Below are 24609 nucleotides of genomic sequence, written 5' to 3' on the forward strand. Positions count from 1 at the left end.
GCTCACGGGCCCAGCCACTCCGTGGCATGTGGGATCTTCCTGGACCGGGGCACGAACCCGTGTCCCCTGCATCGGCAGACGGACTCTCAACCACTGCGCCACCAGGGAAGCCCAAGCAACTGTAAATTGTATTGTAAATGTCAGTGTCCTCATTTTCATTTTTATATATGAAAATATAGTTGATTTTTGTGATTATTTGTATCTTGTGACCGTGTTGAACTCACTCCTTACCTCTAAAGTATTTTGGTACATTCTGTGGGATAGTCTAAGTAATCATACCATTTGTGTATATGGACAGTTTTATTATTTCTCTTCCTATCTGTATATCATTAACCTCAGTCTTGACTTATTGCACTAGCTAGAGCTCCCAGTATTATGCTAAGAGTGGTAATAGTAGACAACATTTCCACCTTATTCCAGGGGTAAGTCATTCATTCTTTCACATTGAGTATAATGTTGTAGGTTTTTGTAGATCTTTTTTATCAAGTTGAGGAAGTTCTACTCTACTTGTATTTTTTCCTGATAGTGTTTATCATGAATAGGAGTTGAACTGTGTAAAATTCTTTTTCTACACCAATTGATAATGTGATTTTTTTTTAATGTGTTATATTGGATTCTATTGATTAAGCTTCAAATATTGAAATGGACCTTTCATTCTTGGAATAAACACCACTGATCATAGTATATAACACTTTCTATATACTGCTGAATTCTATTTGCTAATGTTTTAAGAATTTTTGTATTAATATTTATGATGGATATCATCTGTAGTGTTACTCATTTTAGTTCTGTTTTAAGCCAAAATTGAGAAATAGTCTTTCCTCCTCTATTTTCTGGAAAACATTATGTAGAATTGTTGTTAATTTTTCTTTAAAATTTGGTAGAATTATCCAATAAAATAATCTGGACCTGGCAATCACTTTATTGTGAGTTTGTAAATTACAAATACTTTATGGTTATTGAAATTATTTCAAATTGGGTGAGTTGTATTAGTTTGGGTTTTTCAAGGAATTGGTCCATTTCATCTAAGTAATCAAATCTATGGGTTAGGAGTTGTGTGTAGTATTTCTTTTTGACTATAATGTTCCCTTAACTTAATTTGTAATAGTGAAAAACTAGCAATAACAAATATAATTTAAATACTGATATATTCATTTAATGGAACTGGTACTCACTAAGATCTCGGTAAGTATTGGTTAATGAATGGACTAACATATTGTTATTAGGTTGGCCAAAAAGTTCATTTGGGTTTTTCTGTAAGACGTTGCAGAAAAACCCAAACAAACTTTTTGGCCAGCCCAATACATAAAAAAGAGCAAGTTGTAGAACCATACATGTGTAATGGTCCTATTTTTGAACAAAGAAGATCAGTGTGTGTCCTTATACATTTTTTAAGGTTAAAAACCCTTTTTGATGTCTGCAGGTTCTGTAATGATATCTCTGGTTTCACTTCTAATATTGGTAATTTGTGTCTTCTCTCTTTTTTATCTGTTTCACTGGAGGTTTGTCTATTTCATTGACCTTTTCAAAGAGCCATCTCTTTGTTTCACTGATTTTTCTCTATTGTCTGTTTTCACTGTCATTGATTTCTGCTCTTATCTTCATTATTTCCTTTATTTGCCTGATTTGGTTTATTTTATCCTTCTTTTTCTAATTTCTTGTCATGGGAGCTTAAATTGATTTGAGACTTTTATTCTTTTCAAATGTTTGCGCTTAAGGGTATAATTTGCCCTCTCAGCACTTTTTTAGCTGCGTCTTACAAATTTTGAAATACTGTTCACTCAGTTCAGTGCATTTTTAAAAATTTCCCTTGAGACTTCCTCTTTGCCCCATGTGTGATGTGGAAGTGTTTTGTTTAGTTTTCAAGCGTTTGGATATTTTCTTATTTTTTAAAATCAATTTCTATGTGATACTATTGTGGCAGAAAGTACACTCTGTATGATTTCAAACCTTTTAAATCTCTTGAGATTTGTTTTATGTTCCAAGATATAGTTTACCATGGTATAAGTTTCATGGGCAGTTGAAAAATCTGTGCATTCTGCTGTCCTTGGGTGGAGTTTTCTATAAATGTCAGTTATATCCTGTTGGTTGACGGAGTTAGTTTTTCTATACTCTCTGATATTCTGTCCAGTTTTTCTATCAGTTGTTGAAAGAAGAGTGTTGAATAGTCATATGTACCAGTGTCATCATTTGCCAATTTGAATGAAGTTTAAAAAACTTAACTTCTCTTTATGTTCCTTTACCTTCCCCCTTTTATAATATAGTTGCCTGAACTATTTGCTCTACTAAAATTTAGAACCAAATCATATTGTTAAAATTTTTGCTTCCACTATCATACATCAGTTAGACAACATGAGGGAAAGGAAGATCTATTGTATTTACCTATATTTTTGCTTACTGTGTTCTTTCTTCCTTCTTATATTCAAGATTCCTTCTTTTAACACTCCTTTCTATTTTAAGAACTTCCTGTAGCCAATCTTTAGGTAGTTCTGCTGGTGACAAATTCTCTTTGTTTTCTTTTATCTGAGAATGTCTTGATTTCCCTTTCATTCCTGGAGGATATTTTCACTGGATACAGGATTCTGGGTTTACATTTGTTTTCTTTCAGCACTTGAAAAACGTGTGTCACTTCCTTCTGCACTCCAGGGTTTGGGGTGAGAAACCCACTGCCATTTAAATTATATTTCCCCTATAGGCAGATTGTTTTTCTTTCTCTGTTATTAAGATATATTCTTTGTCTTTAGTTATAGGAGCTTGATTCTACTTGTTTTGTTGTTGATTTCCTTGAATTTATTCTGTAAGGAGTTTGCTCAACTTCTTGAATCTCTTGCCAAATTTGATAAGTACTTTTTCAGCCCCATTCTCTTTCACCTCCCCTTCTAGGACTCTAATGACACCGATGTTAGATTTTTGTTGTATTCACACAGGTTGCTGAAGCTCTATTCATTGTGTTTTTTCAGTCCATTTTCTCTCTGTTATTCAGATTGAGTAATTCCCATTCTATTTTCCAATTCACTGATTCTTTCTTGTTCCCACTCAGTTATTTTATTTTTTAGTTCCAAAAGTAGTATTTGATTTTTCTTTATATCTTCTATTTTTTTGCTGAGACCCTATTTTTTCATTTCTATTTCAATGTGTTTGTAATTACTTATTAAAGCCTTTTATGATAGATGTTTTAAAATATTTGCCAGAATTCTAACATCTCTGTCATTTTGGTGTTGACATCTTTTGATTGTCTCTTTTGATTCAGTCTGAGGTCTTCCTGGTTCTTGATATGCTAAGTGATTTTTTATTAAAACATGGACATTTTGTGTATTTTGTTATAGGACTCTGGATCTTATTTAAACCTTCTGTTTTAGCTGGCTTCTTTTGACACTGCTCCAGCAAGGAATGAGAAACTGGAGCTTCATTACTGTCAGATGGTGGTAGATGTCCAATTTCCCCTCTTTGCCTCCATTGACCCTGGAGAAATAGGGGGTGCTTCTCCTTATGATGGATGGGGATGAGAGTTTTCACTCCTCAACAAGTCATCACTGGTATTTCACTGGCTGGGAAGGGGTAGGAATGCCTTGTTACTGCTCATCGTGTGTCCTCCACTGATGCCACAGAGGGCACTGTGAAAGTCCTGACTCTCTACTAGGTCTCCTTTGAAAATACTTCAGTGGGAATGTGGAGTGTTACTACTGGGTAGGGGTAGAAATACAGGCAGCCTCCCTTCCCACATCGTCTCTACTGATACTGATGGAAGGTGGGGAAGAGTCTTGTTACCATATGATGGATTGGTACTCAGTTTCTTACTCAGAATGCAGCCTTTTCTTGCATGAGCCTATGAAAGGGCTTGGGGTGCCTCACTACAGACTAGCAAGAGGTAATATCTAGGTTGCCCACTTGACCTTTGCTGGCATGAGTGGGAATGAAGCCACATTTTTTTCTGTGGTGTTCATCTGAAGTGGAGCAGTTATCTAAAAGTTTCTCTCTTGCTGAGTTGTTCCTTCCCTGGCCCTTTGGCTAAAGGGATCAGGCTTTTGTTACTTTTTTTTTTCCCCCACTTCCTTTGGCATTTCCAAGTTGCTGAGTCCTCCATTTTCAACTCTGGGATATATGGGACACAAAGAAAATGCAGAAAACCCACCACTGTCTCCCAAGTTCTTAGGTTCCTAGCTGGTCTGCCTTCTTCTCTCCAACTTTCAGACTTCTTATTTTACATATATATATATATATATATATATATATATATATAATATATATATATATATATATATATATAATATATATATATATATGTCCCCTACCTTTTAAATCTACATAATTCTACAAATAGGAAAAACTACATTTAATCCAAGTTCCTAGAATCAGAAATCTTTAATAATATTTTAATACAAACTTGAGACGTACTCCACTCTAAATATTTGCTAATTCAGAAACACTGAACTCTAAAATTAGAAAAAAAAATTTATTTTATACAGACACACCTGCATGTTTGCCCTCATATCATATTTAAGCCCAAGGACATATCATTGCTAAGTTAATATCAGAGCTAGAAATAGATACCAAGTGTATTTTTCTCCCTCTTGGGTTATGTTTTTACAGCAACAGCTTATAAAATATTAATTCATTAAAAAAGCATCTATAAAAATATAACCTCGGTGAAGTCAAATACTTAACCCTGAATGTCCAGAACCCATTATAGTTCCTGGAACATGCTAAAAGTTCAACAAATAATTGTTGAATGAATGAAGAAAGTGTACTGGGTATTGTGCTACTTATACATGTGCTATTTATACATTGTGCATTTTATACATTTTCTCAATTAAACCTTCTAAAGTGGTATTATATATCTCCATTTTAAAGATTCAGGAAACAAAGGTTTAGCAAGGTTCAATAATTTGACCCAGGCCACAGGGTTGGTAAGTGGTGAAGCAGAGTTCAAATCTTTGTCTAACTGCAAAGTTTATGTTCCTTCTTCTGTGCCAAGCTGCTTCTCACAGAGAGAATGAAAAGAAAGAAAGATCCATGATTGTGCACAATTATCCTTTAAAACTCAAATTTGGGATAATGGGCCAGCCACTGAACCACAGGAGCTTGCCCGGTGAAAAAGTTCTCTGCTATTTTCTGAAAAGTAAACAAACAAACAGAACCCCAGAATCATTGGGAAACAAAATAACAACTATAGCATAAACAGTGTAATGGCTCCAAGGAGAGAATAAAAAGCATCCAGAAAGGTAACATAATGAATGAACCATTTACTATCGGTTTCAAAAAGTAACCATAAGAAAACTAACACACCATTGTAAAGTAATTATACTCCAATAAAGATGTTAAAAAAAAAAAAAAAAGGTAACCGTAAGGGCCCATAAGCCTCAGCAAATAAACATTGTTTTACATATAACCTCCTGGGATTTGGTGTGTGATTCTACTGAATAGCAGTCACTCAGTCATTTTTAAATTACCCTAGCAGAATTTTTCCAAGGTTTAACTTTCTTTTACTTGTATTTAAGTTTTTCATATTTTTTTTCCTTTTTTTATGACTACTGAACATAAACCGGTTAAATGTCACTAGTATCCTCTTTCATGAAAGTTTGCATGATGATGGCGGGAAAGGGAGGTGGAACCACATAAAGTTTATCTAGGTAATCTATCATTTCCCAATTCCAAAACCTCATCATATTTTCCAGCAGCCCATGTGATAGCTGTACGTAAATCCAGATTCAATCAGTGCTTCATGTCAACTAACACAATCCCTTAAGCACAGCTTATGTGAGTTTATATTACTCCACTAGCGACAGACAAAAGCATACTTTCTGCCAACGGTAAAACACTTTGAGACAATCTGAGCCACGGATAAAAGATGCTTTCCTGTTCAATGGCTATGTTTTTGAGATAGCATTTATCTCACAAACAAAATTACAAATTGGATTAATCATTTTTTCTGGAATAGGCAGTAAAATTTAGGGCATCCTAGTAAAACATATATCTACAAGATGAATGTTTCGCAATATGTGCTTTAAATAGTTGTCTTTTATGATTTATTTGCCTTCCAGTGCTTATGAACCACACCAGGGGCAAATTGTTTTCTGTGTGGTTTAAAAATCATTGGTATGCAAATAGGATATGAGCTGAATTTAGCCAAGCAAAATGAGGCTATGCTCATTAATCAAAGTAGATTGTGAAAATTTGGCAAAGACCTTGAAGATGGAGTTATTCTTGGTACAGTAAGGACTTTTAATGCCATACTTTGTTTTTATCCTTTCCCTTAATTATAGGGAATGCAAACAATTATACCTTTATATCCCTTTGGCCCATTTATACTCAAAGACCCAATTTCCTACTATTCTCACCCTCCTTTATTCTGCTTTAGTCACCTTGTCCCTTATTGTTCACAAAGGACCGTGGACACTCTCACCCCAGTGCCTTTGCACTGCTGTTCTCTCTGACAGAATGTTTCTCCCTAAACACTCACGGGGTCAGCTCACTTCAGGTCTCTGCTCAAATGTCAACATATTGGCCAAGATTTCCCTAGAACTCTGTATAAAATAGTGAACACCTCCTTTCCCTACCTGGTCCTCCTGATTTCTCTTATACTGCTTTATTTGATTTCTTTGCCTTTGTGACGGACTCTATATTCATTGACTTATTTGTTTATTTTCTCTCTCTTCCCACATTCTACTTATCTATTGGATAACATACCACTCCAAAACCATGGCTTAAAAGCAATAAGAATCAATTATTTTGCTCATGAATCTGGAGGTTGGGTGGGATTAGCTACAGTACTGGGTTCTCTATCAGAGCCTTCCATGCAGTTACACAGTTACACATGGCTGGAGCTCAGAAGCACACTCACCTTCTCACATTTTCCACACCTGAAGACTTGAATATTTGGGGGCTGGAAAAACTGGGGCTCCTCAGTCATCTCTCTATATATCTTTGTGCTCTCTCCCCAGAGTGGCAGTGTTAGGATAACTAGGAATCTTGCATGGAGACTCAGGATTCCAAAGCCAGTGGATAGAGAGAAAAGTTATTTTGCCCTTTGTGACATTGTCTTAGACCTTATGCAGCACACAACTCTTGCTAAGTTTTATTCATTGAGTGAGTCACAGAGGCCTACCCAGTTTCAGTGGAAGGGAGAGAAACTCCAGCTCCTGATGCTCATGTGGGAAGGGTCTACAAGAGTAGTTGGGACCAGAAATATGCTGTGGTCAATTTTTAAAAAGACAACCTCTCACACACCATTACAAATTAATGTCTTCATAGGTAAGGGCTTTATCTAGGTACCTGTTATATCCAAAGTCATTATTTTTTGAATGACTAAATATATTAAAGAATGAAAGAAAAACCTAAATAACATGAGTAAGAACCAATTGTGCATGACCAATGCTTATTTTAATAGCAATGGAGAGGAGGTTTTGTAAATGCCCATAACTATGTGCTTAAAAGGTGCTATGATTCTTTTCAAGAAGAATTCCCCATTAAATCTTTTTATTTTTTCTTTATTAACTCAACATAGATCGACCAAATTCAGGTTGAACCAGTCATCTCTAGTTTGAAGTGGATATTTCCACTTCAATCTTGATTTTATAAATAATTTGAGGACTGGAATAGACCACACAGAGAATATGCTACAATTTTTTTTTTCCCTCCAGTTTCCTTAATTTTTTACTGTTTCTTGTAGGAGGTTCAGGAACACTCCATAATTAATTACTCACTTTGAGATAAGGTCCTTGACATGAGGACCTTGTTTGTTATGCCTCAGAATTATTTACTTAGTGCTTAGTACAACCCCTAGCACAGAAAAGGTTTTTAAAGTTTGTTAAAGGGGCAATAGGTGAAAATTATTACCAAGTTTATAAGTACAAATTGAAGAAATTTTAAAAGTCTTAAATTTCCAAGGGAGCATTAAATTCATAAAGAAATTTGATATATACTATCTTTGTTTGCATTAGACTTGTTTATGTTTTAAACTGTGCTAGATATAAAAGTTTTAACTGCTTCTCAACTTTTCAGCTAAGATCAAGTGTTTCAAAAGTTTCATGATATGACTCATTTTTATAATCATTTATTGATAAGATGCTAAAAATCAAATCACAGGAAGGCATAGCATAGAGAGGTCAATTTAAAACTAGATACTATATTCTTTGAGAAAAAAAGTTCAGTTATTTTTTCAGAGTTCATTTTATAGTCATTTAAAAAATTATCTTATATTTTGTTTCATAATATTGTCCATATCCCATAATAGCTTAAGTTATTTTCTTATTCTAAAGTGCATTTTCTTTTGAAGTACTTATGTTTCTTATTACTGGTATATTTTAATCAAGTTGGTTTCTCTCAGTCAATAAGCTAGTAAGTTGTATAATCCATCTGAAGTCTAAATGCGGACACTAATCAGGACCTGGATGTGTAATGCATTCCTTGGTCTGATTCTGTGTTTAGTGTATGTGAACATCTGGTTAATTAAAAACCTGTCAAATTGTGAGGCTTTCTATTAGGTATACCTGCATTTTATGTAGACAATAGATTTGATTTCTCTGACATTGCCTTCCAATGGCAAAGACTAAAATTAGAAAAGATTAGGCCAACAAAGGAGGTTAAGTGCCATCTATGAAGTGTTATAACACATTCCACATAGTACTTTACCTTTTAAGGAGAGGTCCATTAATTAGCCTGTAAAAATTTAGGAATAAATTGTCAAAAAAATTGAGAAAATGGAAAACATAAACTGTAGCTTTTAGCACTAGTCCTTTAATAAATTAAAAATTAATATAATTTGAACAATCTACAGTAAAGCATGGCAACTGACAAAATAAATGAAAATAGTAATTTCAGTTTATTGAAAATTAAAGAGTTACAGAAAACCTTGGGGAAACTTCATTTCCCTTTTTTAAAAAATTCTACTTTTCTTACGTTCTTTTAAAATTTTTGTGTGTGTTTGACATACCCAACTGTGTGTGGCTTGTGTGCACATGTATACTTGCATGTGTAAGCGTAGTGTACAAGAAATATAAAATCATAAAAAGAGCAGAAACGTGGAGAATAAGGACTGTACTCTTGCATATATGGAAATAACTGCTGTGTGATGTTAGATAAATCTTCTGAACTTCTGAGATTGATTTTATGAGAGAGAAATATCTGCCATGATTTATTCATAAGGTAAATTAGTTTCAAATAATAAGAAGAGGAGGGAGTTTTTTCAAAAGCACAACACATTAATTAATTATCCATTTCAAAACAGAGTGGAATAACATCTTAAAAAGGGGTCAGATTACAAAAGCTCATATAATCAAAATTACTCTTGAAAAATCGCAACAGTTTGTTTTTGCTTGTTTGCTTTCAGCATGTTAATTCTGGAAAAATAATTTGAAAAGCCAAGGCTACAAAATTAAACACAGAGATGTTTCTCTCATTCCAGGCTTTCTTTCTTTCTTTTTCCTCAATTTCCCTTCCCTTTTTTCTCTCTCTCCCTTTCCCAGTTTCAATGATCTTTACAGAGTATGTAGTTATATTTGTGTAAACTAAATGGGTGTGTGCTAAGACTCTACTGTTTGACAAATAAACATCATACTGTAATTACACCATAATTATGTGGAACATAATTTCAGTTGACAGATGGTGTGGAAATTGATGGCAGTGTATCAGAGTCCATCATGATGAGAACCAATTTCTCAGTATTTGGTGCTGTTTAAAGGGAAAACAAAAATCTTACTTCATGCTTTTCTGTTATAGGCATTTTGGCCAAATAGAGGCTGAATATATTGTGCAGACATTATTTATTCCTGAATGATTTTCAACATAATATCTGTCTTTGTTTTAAAAATTGTTCTGTCTAACTTTCTCTCCCTTCATCCTGTTATTTTTTTTAAACAACTGGCAGCTCAGTTTTCTTATGGCCTCTGTTAGTAGTTTCAGCAGACTTAACAGTGCAGTCAATTAAAATGTCTTTGGCAAGCCAATAGGTTAAAATCCTATTACTGCTGACGGGTTATTTAGGGACCTTCCCTTGACACTTAAGGTATATAACTCAACATAATGTACCAAGTTCAATAATGAGATTAGCTGGTTATCCTGCACAATTGAATAACAAGTTGATTGTTTGGTGTAACTATAATTGGCATGTGATGAAGGTAACTACAAAAAAGATATGAACAACCAAAAGCTTGTCAAGATATGAATGTGCGTGTCCGTTAATGGAAATGGTAACTGAAATATTTATAGTGATTTATGGTTTAAAAATTGGTTCCTTATCATTAACCGCTGTCATAGAACTGCTCAATGGGGTATTATTCTTACTACCTATAGATGAGGAAAGTGAGATTCGGGAAGTTGAGTATTGAGCCCAAGGTCACACTTTAAAGTGCAAGAGCTGGAGGACAAACCCATTTTTCTGATGGAAAACCTGTGTATGGATCATTTCTTGGGAAAGATATTGAAATATATATATATGTACATGTATATATATGCCCATAATAGATATTGAATTTTATAGAATATATTAGATATTGAATATTTATAATTTAGAATATACATAGTATGCAAAAAATATTGTTGTGTGGGTGTGTATATATAGAGAGAGACAAAGAGAGACAGAGAGAAATCAATAGTATATGGCATTATGTAAAAAATATGCATTTTGCAGTCCTATGGCCGGTGACAAAATCCAAATGCCCTTACTTCCTAGCTGTATAAACCTCCATGAGCCTGAATTACTCTAAAATAAATAGGGAAAGTTAGAATAGTTATTGTATCTAATGGGAGTTACTTACAGTAAAGCACTTAGATTGTGTTTGACACATAATAAACAATAAATAATAGTAGGAAAGGAGAGGAGAAGGGGGAGAGCACAGCAGAATTTATCCCTCTGTTGAAAAGTTTGAAAGTTAGCCAGTATTTTATCAGGTCAATGCTTGTGATAAAATATTTAAAAAATAAAAGAATATTCACAAATCTATTTTTTAAGATGTCAAAAAGTGTTATATCAACAAAGACTAGAGAAGCTAAAATTACATAGTGGGAAGAACCCTTTTTAAATGATCTGACAATTACTGCCATGCCTTAGAATCATTTGCTGATTCTGAGCACAAGCAGAAAATTGGGCTTAAACAAGGGGCATGGACTCTCCTGAGGCAAAAGGAATCCAGAAGAGCTTTTGACTGTTACATAGGCTGGTATGCTGGAGGATAACCTAGTGGAGCCCAAGTACAGCTTCCTGATCGGACATTTGTCGAGTGACTTGTTTGTGTCTGTGGTATTGATGGTGGTGGTGGTGGCTAGAGGCTTAGTTTGTTAACTTCTAAAATGCAGAATAAAATCTTCTGCCATGTGTGGACACTTAGGAGATAAAATCCCACTAGAGACAGGGGCTTGCTTCAAATAAATGGGTAGTCTCCAGGTCAAGATATTTGCCAGATATTGAAGCAGCAGAGAATTAATAGAGGTAAAACGAAGCAAATCAAAAACCAGAACCTTCCAGTATATGTATAGTCGTTCACCAGTCAATCAAAGACCTGGGAGGGCCATGTAAGAGGAGCAAGGATAAACCAGAATTGACAAAGGTTTACTAAGTTGCAACCTCTACCAACCACCCAAATCATTCCTTGATTGGATTGAGGTGATCAGTTGATCACCTAATCTGCTGAACAGAGGAAAAGTAGAATTCTTTCTAGACAGGAACGAAGGGGAATAATAACCATAGTCTCTATAATTCTTCTAGACACTACAAGACTTACATTAGGCTTACATTAAAAATTAAAAGACATGTGAATAAAGAGAAAATGTGATGGATAATTGAGAGAAGAAAAACAGATGATAGAAAAAGACCTGAAATAATCTGATATTCAAATTATCAGGCAAGAACTTTAATAAACTATTATGCATATATTAAAGAAAATAAAGAAAAAAGACAAAGCAAATAAATAATGAGAAATTTCTATAGAATTAAAGTCTATATAATTAAAACGGTATTTCAGAAATTTTTAAAATTACAATATTTGAAATTAAGACCTCATTGTATGGATTTAACAGCAGAATGGATACGGTAAAAGACAAGATTAATAAACTTGAAGCTAGAGCAATAGAAAACATTCAAACTCAAGCACAGACAGAAAAACCAGAGAAATGATCAAAGCTAATTATTATAGACCTCGAGTACATACACAGTCATGTAATATAGCATACATGTAATTGGAGTCCCAGTGGGAGAGAGCAAGGAGATAATAGGATAAAAGCAACATTGCAAGATTTAATATTTGGGATTATTTTTAAAAGTTAGAGATAACCCACAGAATAAGAAACTCATTGAACTTCCTCAAACAGTATAAATATAAAGCTACCATTATACATGCAGAGGCACATCGCAGATAATTTGCTCAAATCAAAAAGAAAAAAAAGTAGACAAACTAGATTTTGCAAGTAGTCTGAGAAAAAATACACATTATATTCCTCAAAGAAGTAACAAAATATTGATAACTGACTTTTTCCTTCCAGTTTCACTGAGATATAATTGACATAAAACACTGGTTTGACCTACATACATCTTGAAATGACTAACACATTAAGTTTAGTGAACATCCGTCATCTCATATAGATACAAAATTAAGAAATAAAAAAATTTTTTTCCTTGTTATGAGAACTCTTAGGATTTACTCTCTTAACAACTTTCGTACATAACGCACAGCAGTTACTTAAATTTATCATATTGTATGTTACATCCTTAGTCCTTATCCTATAAGTAAAAGTTTGTATCTTTTGACTGCCTTCATCCAGTTCTCCTGCCCCCCCACCCCTTGCCTCTAGCAACCCCAAATCTGATCTATTTTTCTGCTGGTTTGTATATTTGTATGTTTGTTTGGAAGTATAATTTACCTATAGCACTATGTTAGTTCCTGTTACACAACGTAATGAGTCAATATTTCTGTACATTTTAAAATGATCACCATAATAAGTCTAGTTACCATCTGTCACCATACAAAGATATTACATAATTATCAACTCTATATTCTACACTATACATTTCATACACGTTTCATTTATTTGGAAGTTTGTATCTCTTAATCTCGCTTACCTATTTCTCTCTTCCCTCTGTACCCCTTCCCTCTGGCTGTTTGTTCTCTGTATCTGTGACTCTTTTTCTGTTTTGTTATGTTTATTAATTAATTTTGTTTTTTAGATTCCACATATAAGCGAAATCATACAGTATTTTTCTTTCTTTCTCTGTCCAACTTATTTCACTTAGCACAATACCCTCTAGGTCCATCCATGTTGTCTCAAATGACAAGATTTTGTTCATTTTTATGGCTGAGTAATATACCACATCTTCTTTATCTGTTCAGCTACTGATGGACACTTAGGTTGCTTCTATATCTTGGCTACTGTAAATAATGCTGCAATGAACATGGGGGTGCAAATATCTTTTCAAATTAGTGTTTTTATTTCCTGTGGATAAATACTGAGGAGTGGAATTGCTGGATACTATGGTAGTTCTATTTTTAGTTTTTTTCAGAACTTTCCATACTGTTTTCCATAATGGCTGCACCAATTTACATCCCACCAACAATGCAGGTGGGTCCCCTTTTCTCCACATCTTCACCAATATTTCTTATTTGTTTTCTTATTGATAATAGCCATTCTGACAGTGGTGAGGTGATACTTTGTTGTGGTTTAGATTTGCATTTTCTTGATGATTAGTGACGTTGAGTAACTTTTCACGTGCCTATTGGCCATCTGTATGTCTTCTTCAGAAAAATGTCTATTCAGGTCCTCTGCCCAATTTTTAATCACGTTATTTGATATTTTGATGTTGAGTTGTATGAGTCCTTTGTATATTTTGGATATTAAACCTCATCAGATATGTCATTTGAAAATATCTTGTCCTATTCAGTCAGTGGCCTTTGCATATTTTTGATAGTTCCCTTCACTGTGAAAAGCTTTTAAATTTGATATAGTCTCATTTGTTTATTTTTGCTTTTGTTTCCCTTACCTGAGGAGACATATCCAAAAAAATATTGCTAAGACAGATGTCAAAGAGCTTACTTGCCTATATTCTGGAGGTTTTATGGTGTCAGGTCTTACATTTAAGTCTTTAATCCATTTTGAGTTCATTTTTGTGCATGATGATAGAAAATAATCCAGTCTGATTCTTTTGCATGTAGCTGTCCAGTTTTCCCAACATCATTTATTAAGGAGGCTGTTTTTTCCCCATTGTATATTCTTGCCTCCATAGACTAGTTGTCCATATAAGCATAGGTTTATTTCTGGGTTTTCTATTCTGTTCCATTGTGTCTGTTATTGTGACAGTAGCATACTATTTTGATTACTATAGCTTTGTAATATAGTTAGAAATCAGGGAGCATGATACCTCCAGCTTTGTTCTTCTTTCTCAACATGTTTTGGCTATTCAGGATCTTTTGTGTTTCCATACAAATTTTAGAATTATCTGTCTTAGTTTTGTGAAAAATGCCATTGGTATTTTGATAGGGATTGCACTGAATCTATAGATTGCCTTGGATCGTATGGTCATTTTAACAATATAAATTCTTCCAATCTATGAGCCCTGTATATCTTTCCATCTATTTGTGTTGTCTTCAATTCCTTACATCAGTGTCTTAAAGTTTTCAAAGTACAGATCTTTTACCTCCATAATTAGATTTATTCTTAGGTATATTTATTCCTTTTGATATGATTATAGATGGGATTGTTTTCTTAAGTTCTCTTCCTGATAGTTTGTTGTTAATGTATTGAAATACAACAGATTTTTGTATATTAATTTTGTATCCTCTAACATTACCAAATTCATTGATGAGTTCTAGTAGTTTCTTCAAACATTTAGTTTACCTCTTCCTTTCCTATTTGGGATCTTTTTACTTATTAATTAATTTTTTCTGATTGCTGTGGCTAAGACTTCCAATATTACCTTGAATAAAAGTGGCAAGAGTGGGTATCCTCATCTTGTTCCTGATCTTCAAGGAAATGCTTTCAGCTTTTCACCATTAAGTGTGATGTTAGTTATGGGCATGTCAGATATGGCCTTTATTTTGTTGAGTCATGTTTCCTCTATACCCATTTTGTTGAGAGTTTTTATTGTAAATGAATGTTGAATTTTTTCAAGAGCTCTTTTTTGCATCTATTGAAATGATAATATGATTTTTATTCTTATTGTGGTGTATCACATTGATTGATGTGGATATTGAACTATCCTTTCATTCCTGGGATAAATCCCACTTGATCATGGTGTATGATCTTTTTAATGTATTATTGAATTGATTTGTTAATATTTTGTTAAGGAGTTTTGCATCTATTTTCATCTGTGATATTGGCCTAAAATTTTCTTTTTTTTTTTTAATGATATCTTTGTCTAGTTTTGGTGTCAGCATGACCCTGGGCTGGTAGAATGAATTCAGAAGCATTCTTTCCTCTGCAATTTTTTGGAATAGTTTGAGAAAGATAGGTGTTAACTTTTCTCTAAGTGTTTGGTAGAACTCACCTGTGAAGCCATCTGGTTCCAGACTTTGTTTGTTGGGAGTTTCTTTTAAATTACTGATTTAATTTCAATACTGGTAATTGGTCTGTTCATGCTTTCTGTTTCTTCCTGGTTCAGTCTTGGAGACTGTACATTTCTAGGAATTTGACCATTTCTTTTAGGTTGTCCATTTCATTGGCTTATAATTGTTCATAGTAATCTCTATGATCCTTGGTATTTCTGTGGTATTAGTTTTAACTTCTCTTTTCTCATTTCTGATTTTATATATTTGGGATCCCTTTTCTTGATAAGTCTGGCTAAAGGTTTATCAATTTTGTTTATCTTTTCAAAGAACCAGCTGTTAGCTTCATTGGTCTTATTTATTTTTATTTATTCTTTTAGTCTCTATTTCTGCTCTGATCTTTATAATTTTAACTTTTAGAAACTTTTTGTCTCTCCATCAAATCTGAATGATAGGCTTGTGGAGTAAAATATTCTTGGTTGTAGTTTTTTCCCTTTCATTAATTTAAATATATTGTGCCAATCCCTTCTGGCCTGCAGAGTTTCTGCTGAAAAGTCAGCTGATAGCCTTAAGGGAGTTCCCTTGTACAGAACTTGTTGCTTTTCTCTTGCTGCTTTTAATATTCTCTCTATCTTTAATTTTTGCCATTTTAATTACACTGTGTCTTGGTGTGGTCCCCTTTGGGTTGAGCCTGTTTGGGACTCTGTGTTTCCTGGACCTGGATGTCTGTTTCCTTTTCTAGGCTAGGGAAGTTTTCAGCTATTATGTTTTCATATAAGCTTTCTGCCCCTTTCTCTCTCTTCTCCTCCTTGAATCCCTATAATATGAATGTTAGTATGCTTGATGTTGTCTCAGAGGCCTCTTAAACTGTTCTCATTTTTTTTACATTCTTTTTCTTTTTTTTTTTTTTCATTCAGCTTGAGTGATTTCCATTACTCTGTCTTCCAGTTCACTGATTGGCTCTTCTGTATCATCTAGTCTGCTGTTGATTTCTTCTAGCATTTTGTTTTTTAAATTTCAGTTATTGTATTCTTCAGCTCTGTTTTGTTCTTCATATTTTCTAACTCTTCATTAAAATTCTCACTGTGTACTTCCATTCTTCTGAGTTCTTTGAGCATCTTTATTGTCATTACCTTGAACTCTTTACAGATAGATTGCTTATTTCCACTTCACTTAGTTCTTTTTCTGAAGTTTTATCTTGTTTCTTCATTTGATACATGTTCCTCTGTTGCTTCTTTTTGCCTAATTTGCTGTTTTGGCTTCTATATTGCCCAGCAATTCCACTCTTAGACATATACCCAATAGGAATGCAAGCATATATTCATTAAAGGAAATGTATAAGAATGTTCACATCATTATTTGTTACAGCTCCAAACTGGATGCAATTGAAATATCAATTAAGAATAGGAAGGGTAAATACATTATGATATACCCATACAAAGGAATACAACACAGCAATGAGAATGAACAACTATGTCTGTGATAGTATGCCTATGTATCTCAAAAATCTAATGCCAAGCCAAAGAAGTCAGACATAAAAGGGTAAATACTGTGTGGTCTTATTTACAGAAAGTTCAAAAGCAGGCAAAAATAATAGTGTTATAAATTATAATAGTTTTAACCCTTGGGTGGGGAAAGTAGTGATGAAGTGGATGAAGTGACTGCTGTGATGCTGTTAAGATTCGGTTTATCTATTCCTAGTGTCTTGTGTGTTCAACATGATGTGAAAATTCATCAAGTTATATACTTGTGATTTGTCTATTTTTTCCTGTATCTTGCAAATGATGGGAACCTAAATTGTGTCAGAATGAAGAGAGGAAGGTATAGCAAACCTGAAAAATATTTAGGGGAAAATATACTAGACTCTATTACTGACTGCAAGTCAGTGAGTTTGAAAGAAGTATTATTAGTATATCCCCTGTGTCCATCTTGGACAACCAGGTTGCTAGTAGAAACTTTTGCTGAGTTACAAAGCATGGAGAAAAAAAACAACTAGATTTGTCTTGACTAGAAAGTTGGGCTAATATCTTTAACTCTTCTAGAAGGAAATGTTAGATTCCACTGGATAGAAATGTATTTGAGTATATCATTGAAAAAAGTCATTGTCGGTGGTCAAAATAAATAGAAAAATATTTACCAGTGGGAGTTTTCCCTAAAGTATGGGGAGAAATCTTATTGGAATGTAGCATGAAATTGTGGTTTCTCATATTACCTTTGCCTCATAAACTGTAATTTTGATAAAGCCATATAACATGTTTATTTTTAGATAAATAATCTTTCTCTGTGGAATAGGTGGATTTGATCAGATTTTGTGTATAATCCTTTCTAGGTTTGAAACCTGTAATTCTCATGCATTTCAACTTGTCTCACTACTAACAATACACCTATAGCCAATTCCTTCATTAATTCAACAAGCCATGTCTTCCACTGAGCTTTGACTTTCCTTTACAATTTTTCTTTTTGTTCTCCTCTGAAAAAAAAATGCCTATTTAAAACATTTTTTCCTTCTACTAATGGAATCCTAATTTATATCACTGTTATTTGTTTTCCCCACCTACCTGCACTCCTATTTCCATTCCATACACTGACAAACCATTTCTTCATAGGTCTATTCTGTCTATCAGAAGATTCGCATTCACACAGTTCTGAAAAGAAAAGCGATTGAGAGGAAATTAATTTCTTTTTCTTAGCTCCAGGCATTTACCAATAGCATAATGGTCATTAACATTCTTGTTGGCAAAGATTTCATTATACTCTGATAGTGATAAAACCATTTTGCCTGAAGTTAAAAGAAATCCTTGAATAAAATCTAGAATCTCTATTATGGTTTACATTTCACAATGTTTTATCATGCATTTTGTTATATAGTGCTCATAAGAATGCTATACTATAGGGACAGAGTATGAAAAATACACATGCCCCAGGCCAGCTAATGACTAATAATTTGGTCCTCTTCTTCACTCATATTTTTTTATATTTCAAATTAAATTTTAATTATACAAGTAACACATGAATATCCTCATTATAAAACATTAACTATTATTAATAAGACTAAAATTTCTTTTAAAGATTAACCTTAATTCTGCTCCCTTAATTAGAAATAGGCATATTTATGAGTTCAATGTATAACTTTAGGCTTTTCAGAGTAAATACTTAAGCATATTTGGCCATAAAATATATAACATATTTTTGGTTGTTTATCCACACACAGACACACACATATCTACACACAGTACCTACAGTGTGATTATACAACTGTGAATATATACTGTGATTATACAACTGTGAATATATACTGTTTAGCAATTTATTTATTTATTTGCTTTCCTTCCAGATCAGTATTTGTTTGCATCATTTATTTTAACTACAGTATAATATTGCATAGTATGGGTGTGTAAAAGTTTATCCAGTTATTCTCTATATGGAAGGATATTTAGCTTGTCCTAATTTCTGCTACTGAAATCAATGAATATTCTTTAAATATTTAAAAGTCCTTGTGTGCAGCTGTTTCTCCTGGTAAATCTTGCAAACTTGATGAATTGTATAAAATTATAATTTTTACTGCCACAATGACTCCCCAAATGTCCGTATTATATTAAATTACTTATGTATACGTCCACACATATCTACAATATTTTTTTTTTCTGTATGTACCCATCAGAAGGTAAACATTATGTTTTTTGTTGCTTTAATTTGCCTTTTCCTGATGACTGGTGAGACTGGACCTCTTTCATTTATTGATTGCATCTCTTTTTCCCTTCAAAATGTCTAGACTTCTATTACATTTTCATATTTTTTCTAATGATTTGCATTCATAATTCTTAATGTAGTCTAAATATAAATCCTTTACTGATATGTAGTAAATACTTTCACAGTCTTTCAGCCTTATTTACATTGTCTTTTGCCATAAAGATATTTTACAATTAGGTGTGTACAGATTTTTAATTTACTGTTTTTTTCTTTTGTGTCTTGTTTAAGAAGGCTCCACAAATACCAAATTTATGAACATATTTCATGTTTTCTGAAAACAATATATTTAGGAACTTATTTAGACTTTATCCAATTGTGTGAAATAAGAATTAATTTTTTAATGGATTTGCAGATTTCTGGGGATGATTTATTTAATAGTACATCCTTCCAACATTTGTTTGAAATACACCTACATCATTTTTGTTTCATTGGTATATTCATCTCTTCTTTTTTAAAAAAAAATTTTGTAGAGGAGAACTAGCATTTAATAAGGGTTTATTTTACAGTGAATACCTGATTGCATACTCTGTTTTAACAGTATCTGACTCAGTCTATGTGTTGTTCTTTGTACATTACTTGGAAGGATTCTGGAAATTTATTTATCATCATTTTGAAAAATTCATTTATTAGTTTTAGAATGACACATATCACTCATTGAAAATGTTTATTTATTTATTTTTGTTATCACTTAATTTTTTTCCTTCTAGTTTTATTGAGATATAATTGACATACAAGTTTTAAGTTTAAGGTACACAGCGTAATTATTTGACTTACATACATCATGGAATTGTTGCCAAAGTAAGTTTAGTGAACATCCCATCATCTAAAGTAAAAAAAGAAAAAGGAAAAAATGTTTTCCTTGTAATGAGAACTCTTAGGATTTACTCTCTTAACACCTTTCATATATAACATACAACAGAGTTAATTATATTACTCGTGTTGTATATTACATCCCTAGTACTTACTTATCTTATAACTGGATGTTTGTAATTTTTGACCACCTTTATGCTATTTCCCCTCCCCCACCCCCCCACTTCCAGTAACCACAGATCTTATCTCTTTTTCTAAGAGTATGTTTCTTTGTTTGTTTTTTGAGGAATAACACTGTGTTAGTTCCTGGTACATAACATAGTGATTTGATATTTCTATACATTACAAAATGATAACCACAGTAAGTCTAGTTACCATGTGTCACCATACAAAGATGTTACATTATTATTGACTCTATTCCCCACACTGTACATTTCATACCCATGGCTTGGTATAGTCTTCTCTGCTGGCACCAGAGCTATACCTTTAAATTCCAATTGCTTTGGGTTTTGATATCTGGTAAAGCCAGCTGACTCTGTTTTTCTGGAGAATCCTGACAAATGCAATTATAACTCTTTACTTTAAATATCTATTTTTTTCTTTTTTGTTTCAAGCTTGTCCCTGCAAATAGTGTATTGTGAATTATTTTTGAGCCTATTCTCGATTCTTTGTCTTTAAATAAATTTCAAGTAAGTTTTTATTTACATTAATTGTAGCTATTGATTTGTGTGACCCTATAGTTTCTCTGTTAGTTTCTTTTCTCTTTACTATATTTCAAGTTCCCTGCCCTTCTTACCCTTTGTGATTTCGATAAATATTTTTTGTCTGGTTCATTTTATTCTACTGCTTTAAAGTTATGTATCTACTTCTATCGTAATAGTTCCCCTCATACTTTTATTGTACCTATTTAAACCTATTTTAATAACAAATGATAGAGTTATCACTATCTATTATCCTCCTACTAAATGTGGAATAAAGCATGTTTTTACTTACAGCTGCTCTGTTCCCTACCATCCCATCTTATATGTTGACATCACTGGAATTTTTCTGTATTTGACCATGTGCTATATGAACTCACAGTACTTTCTATTCCCCCAAAATTATATTGTGTCATATTTTTATTTTATGTACAAAAAGTGTGCGCCAAAGAGACCCCCTAATGACAAAAGGTGGCAATAAACTATCAGAAGAGATTCAAATTTTATACTTCACTGGTCACTTTCTTAAGAAAAAAGTCATGGGAAAATAATTAAAAATACAATTTGGAGTTATTTCTTTTATACTTTACAGTTAAATGTATTTCTAGTTTAATCTTCTGTATATCAATATTTTCTGGTAACAAATTTCTTTCTAGATCTGTAGTTTTAGACTGTTTCAAGACCAATGGGCTATTACTGTTACTCAGAACTTGTGAGTTTTCTACTCAGTTCCAGCATAGAACATACTATATGTACAAAACCAAAATATTTTGTTCTTACAAAATCAATTTTACCACAAGTATATTGAACATATTTTTTTCTAAAATTATTTTGTTTAAATTGGACTATGCTATTTACACCTGAATATCTATATGCTGATCAATATTACATATAGAATAATCCTGTTTTCTGTTCTGAAAATCATTGTGAATATGTTTTATTCCTTTTTGATTTTCATATTCTTAAGATCTAATTAGGTGTTGGCACTGCTTGGTTTATGTTTAGTGTTTTACCTTCCAAACTTGTTTTGCTTTCTGGGAGAATACCTTTGCTCAAATTTGCAGCTCACTGATTGGCTCTTTCTCTCTGAAAATTCTTTTAGTTTTGTTTGCTAAGATTTTAACTTAGGTTATCAAAATTCTAATTATTGTGATTCTTTTTCAAGGCTATATATCACTCTGTCAACATCTTTCAGAGGATTAAAATTAAAATTATTCTAAAGTCATATTTTTTTGCTCTGGTTACTCTACTTCCTCAGAGATAAGTTCTTCTATATGCTTTTTGATGATCCTTAATCATGAGATTTTCTTCCTAAGTTGTGTTTTTTGTTCAGTCCATGTTGTATTTTTTTGCACTATATTTTTCCGCTCAGTGATTGAGGGAAGGTCAGGAGCAGTTGCTGTGGACTTAGTGGAGGTGGTTTTCATTGACCTTAGAGAATGTGGAAGACCTATTTTCCTAGATATGGAAGTTTCCCAGGTCTGCTGAAAGTCTCTAGTCACTTCCCCACCCTTGGAGCCACATAGACTGTTCCTGCCTGGAGTTGCTGTCCTGTCCAATGGGGTGTGGGAGCAAAGAGGTGCAAAAATCCTTGCACTTGGCTGCACCAATCCCTTTCCCAATTGATTACCTTATTGTTTGCTCCTTAGTCTGCATGTTCTTTTATCTTTCACCTCTGCCTGCGAAATTCTTTTACAGCAGTCTCAAATTGGTTTAAGAACTCTCTTTTATTTGGGGTTGTGATTTCCATTTTCAATACAAACCTGACATGATCTCTGTCTTCCCAGGATTTCTCATTGTCTCTGATTTCATGAAATTGTTCTTACAGATTTTCTCATTTGTTGGATAATTTAAAAATATGTTTTAAAAAGTCATGTTTAAGGATTTGAGACCAGGGGAGGCTGCAGTTTCTGCCCAGCCTACCGTCTTGAAACAGAAGTTGAAACAGCTGTTTGTCAACTTTATTAGATACTTATTAAATGACAGTGGAGATAAGCTGTTTCTATGTAAATAAAAACATATATCCCTTTCTTTATACTTAAAATAATTGACTATGTATAAACATTTCTATAACATACTTTAATTATTGAAAATTATTTTTTATTTTTGTTTACACATTCCATAACTGGATAATGCCATCACTCAAATTCTAAGAATAAAGGAGACTTACACGAGTATATAATAAAAATAGAGTTCAAAGATTTTGAAAGGCTTTCTTAACAATAACTTTATACTTTTGAACATGTGTGGTTTGTGAGAAGCAATATTTTCAATTTATATTGACACCAAAGTATTCATAAATTTATTATACGTGAAAATTCAAAATTACGTTTTAATTAAATTTACTAAATATGTAAGACAAGTTCATAAATAAGATTTCTAATTATAGCATTTTCTTATAATAATTTATACAATTATATTAATAGTGATTATTATAATCTTAATACCAATTTACTTTTATTTAATTTTGGATTATACTTTATGCTATAATATGACTATTGATTGCTGAGTAAAAAAAGGGTATCTGACTACAGTAGCTAACCTCAAAATTCTAGACATGTCCAGGTTGTTTATATGGCTATCTAAAATGGCCAGAAAGAGAGCAGAAGAATCTTGAGCAGATATGCCCTAAGTAAATGTCAGAGTACTCTCACAGATGGAGGTAGGTGCTATACAGAATAGTAACTTGATATATTGTTAAGGTCTGAAAGGGAAAATCTATAAACATCCAAACAAACAGTGAAAAGAGCTATAGAACTTTCCTACTTCTTATGTTTTTGTGCAAAAAGAAGATTTGAATAAATCTCTCCCCATAAAATGTTAAGAAAGAGAAAGAGGGAAAAAAAAACTATTTAAAAATATTGGAACATAATGGAGAAGATGCCTCACCTTGAACGCTCAAGGAAAAACATATTTCATACAATGCTTTGTTAATTAATAAACTTTATTTTTTAGAACAGTTTTAGGTTCACAACTAAATTGAATGGAAAATACAGAGAGTTCCTATATACCCCAAATTCATACACATGCACAATATGTAGGTATATATTTTCAATTCATTTGGGTAAATACCAAGGAGTGCAACATTGGAGAGTATGGCAAGAGTATGCTTAGTTTTATAAGAAACCACAAAACTGTCTTTCACAGTGGCTAAACCTTTTTGCATTTCCAGCAGCAATGAATTGGACTTCCTGTTACTCCATGTCCTCTCTAGTATTTTAAGTGCTGTCAGTGTTCTGGATTTATTGGCCAGTCCAATAGGTGTGTAGTGGTATCTCAGTGTTTTAATTTGCATTTCTCTAATGACATATATGTAGAGCAAATTTTCATAACTTTATTTGCCATTTGTATATCTTCCTTACTTGTGTGTCTGTTCAGATCTTTGGTCCATTTTTTAAGCAAGTTACTTGTTTTCTGTTGTTTTTTTTTTTTCTTTTCCATTATGATTTATTGCAAGATATCAAATATAGTTTCCTGTGCTATACAGTAGGACCTTATTATTCATCTATTTTATATGTAGTAGTTCATATCTGCTAATACCAAACTGTAAAATATTTGTTTTATATTATGTTTTTGAGCTTGTTTTCTTACTGTTGCATTTTATGAGTTCTTTATATATTTTGGATAGCAGTCCTTTCTCAGATGTATTTTTTGGAAATATTTTTCTCCCAGTCTGTGGTTTGTCTCTTCATTCTCTTGACATTGTCTTTTGCAGAACCAAAGTTTTAAATTTAATGAAATTTAAACAATACTTTTTACAAGAAAATATTTTTAAAACTTATCAAAATAATGAAAAATTACAATATTGCAGTAAAACAGAAGGAGTATTTGCCATAAGATGAAAGAACAGATTAAAAATAAATAGAGTGAACTGAAATGAGTCA

Source organism: Grampus griseus (genome assembly GCF_964374135.1).
Source record: "Grampus griseus genome assembly, chromosome: 5".
NCBI lineage: Eukaryota > Metazoa > Chordata > Mammalia > Artiodactyla > Delphinidae > Grampus > Grampus griseus.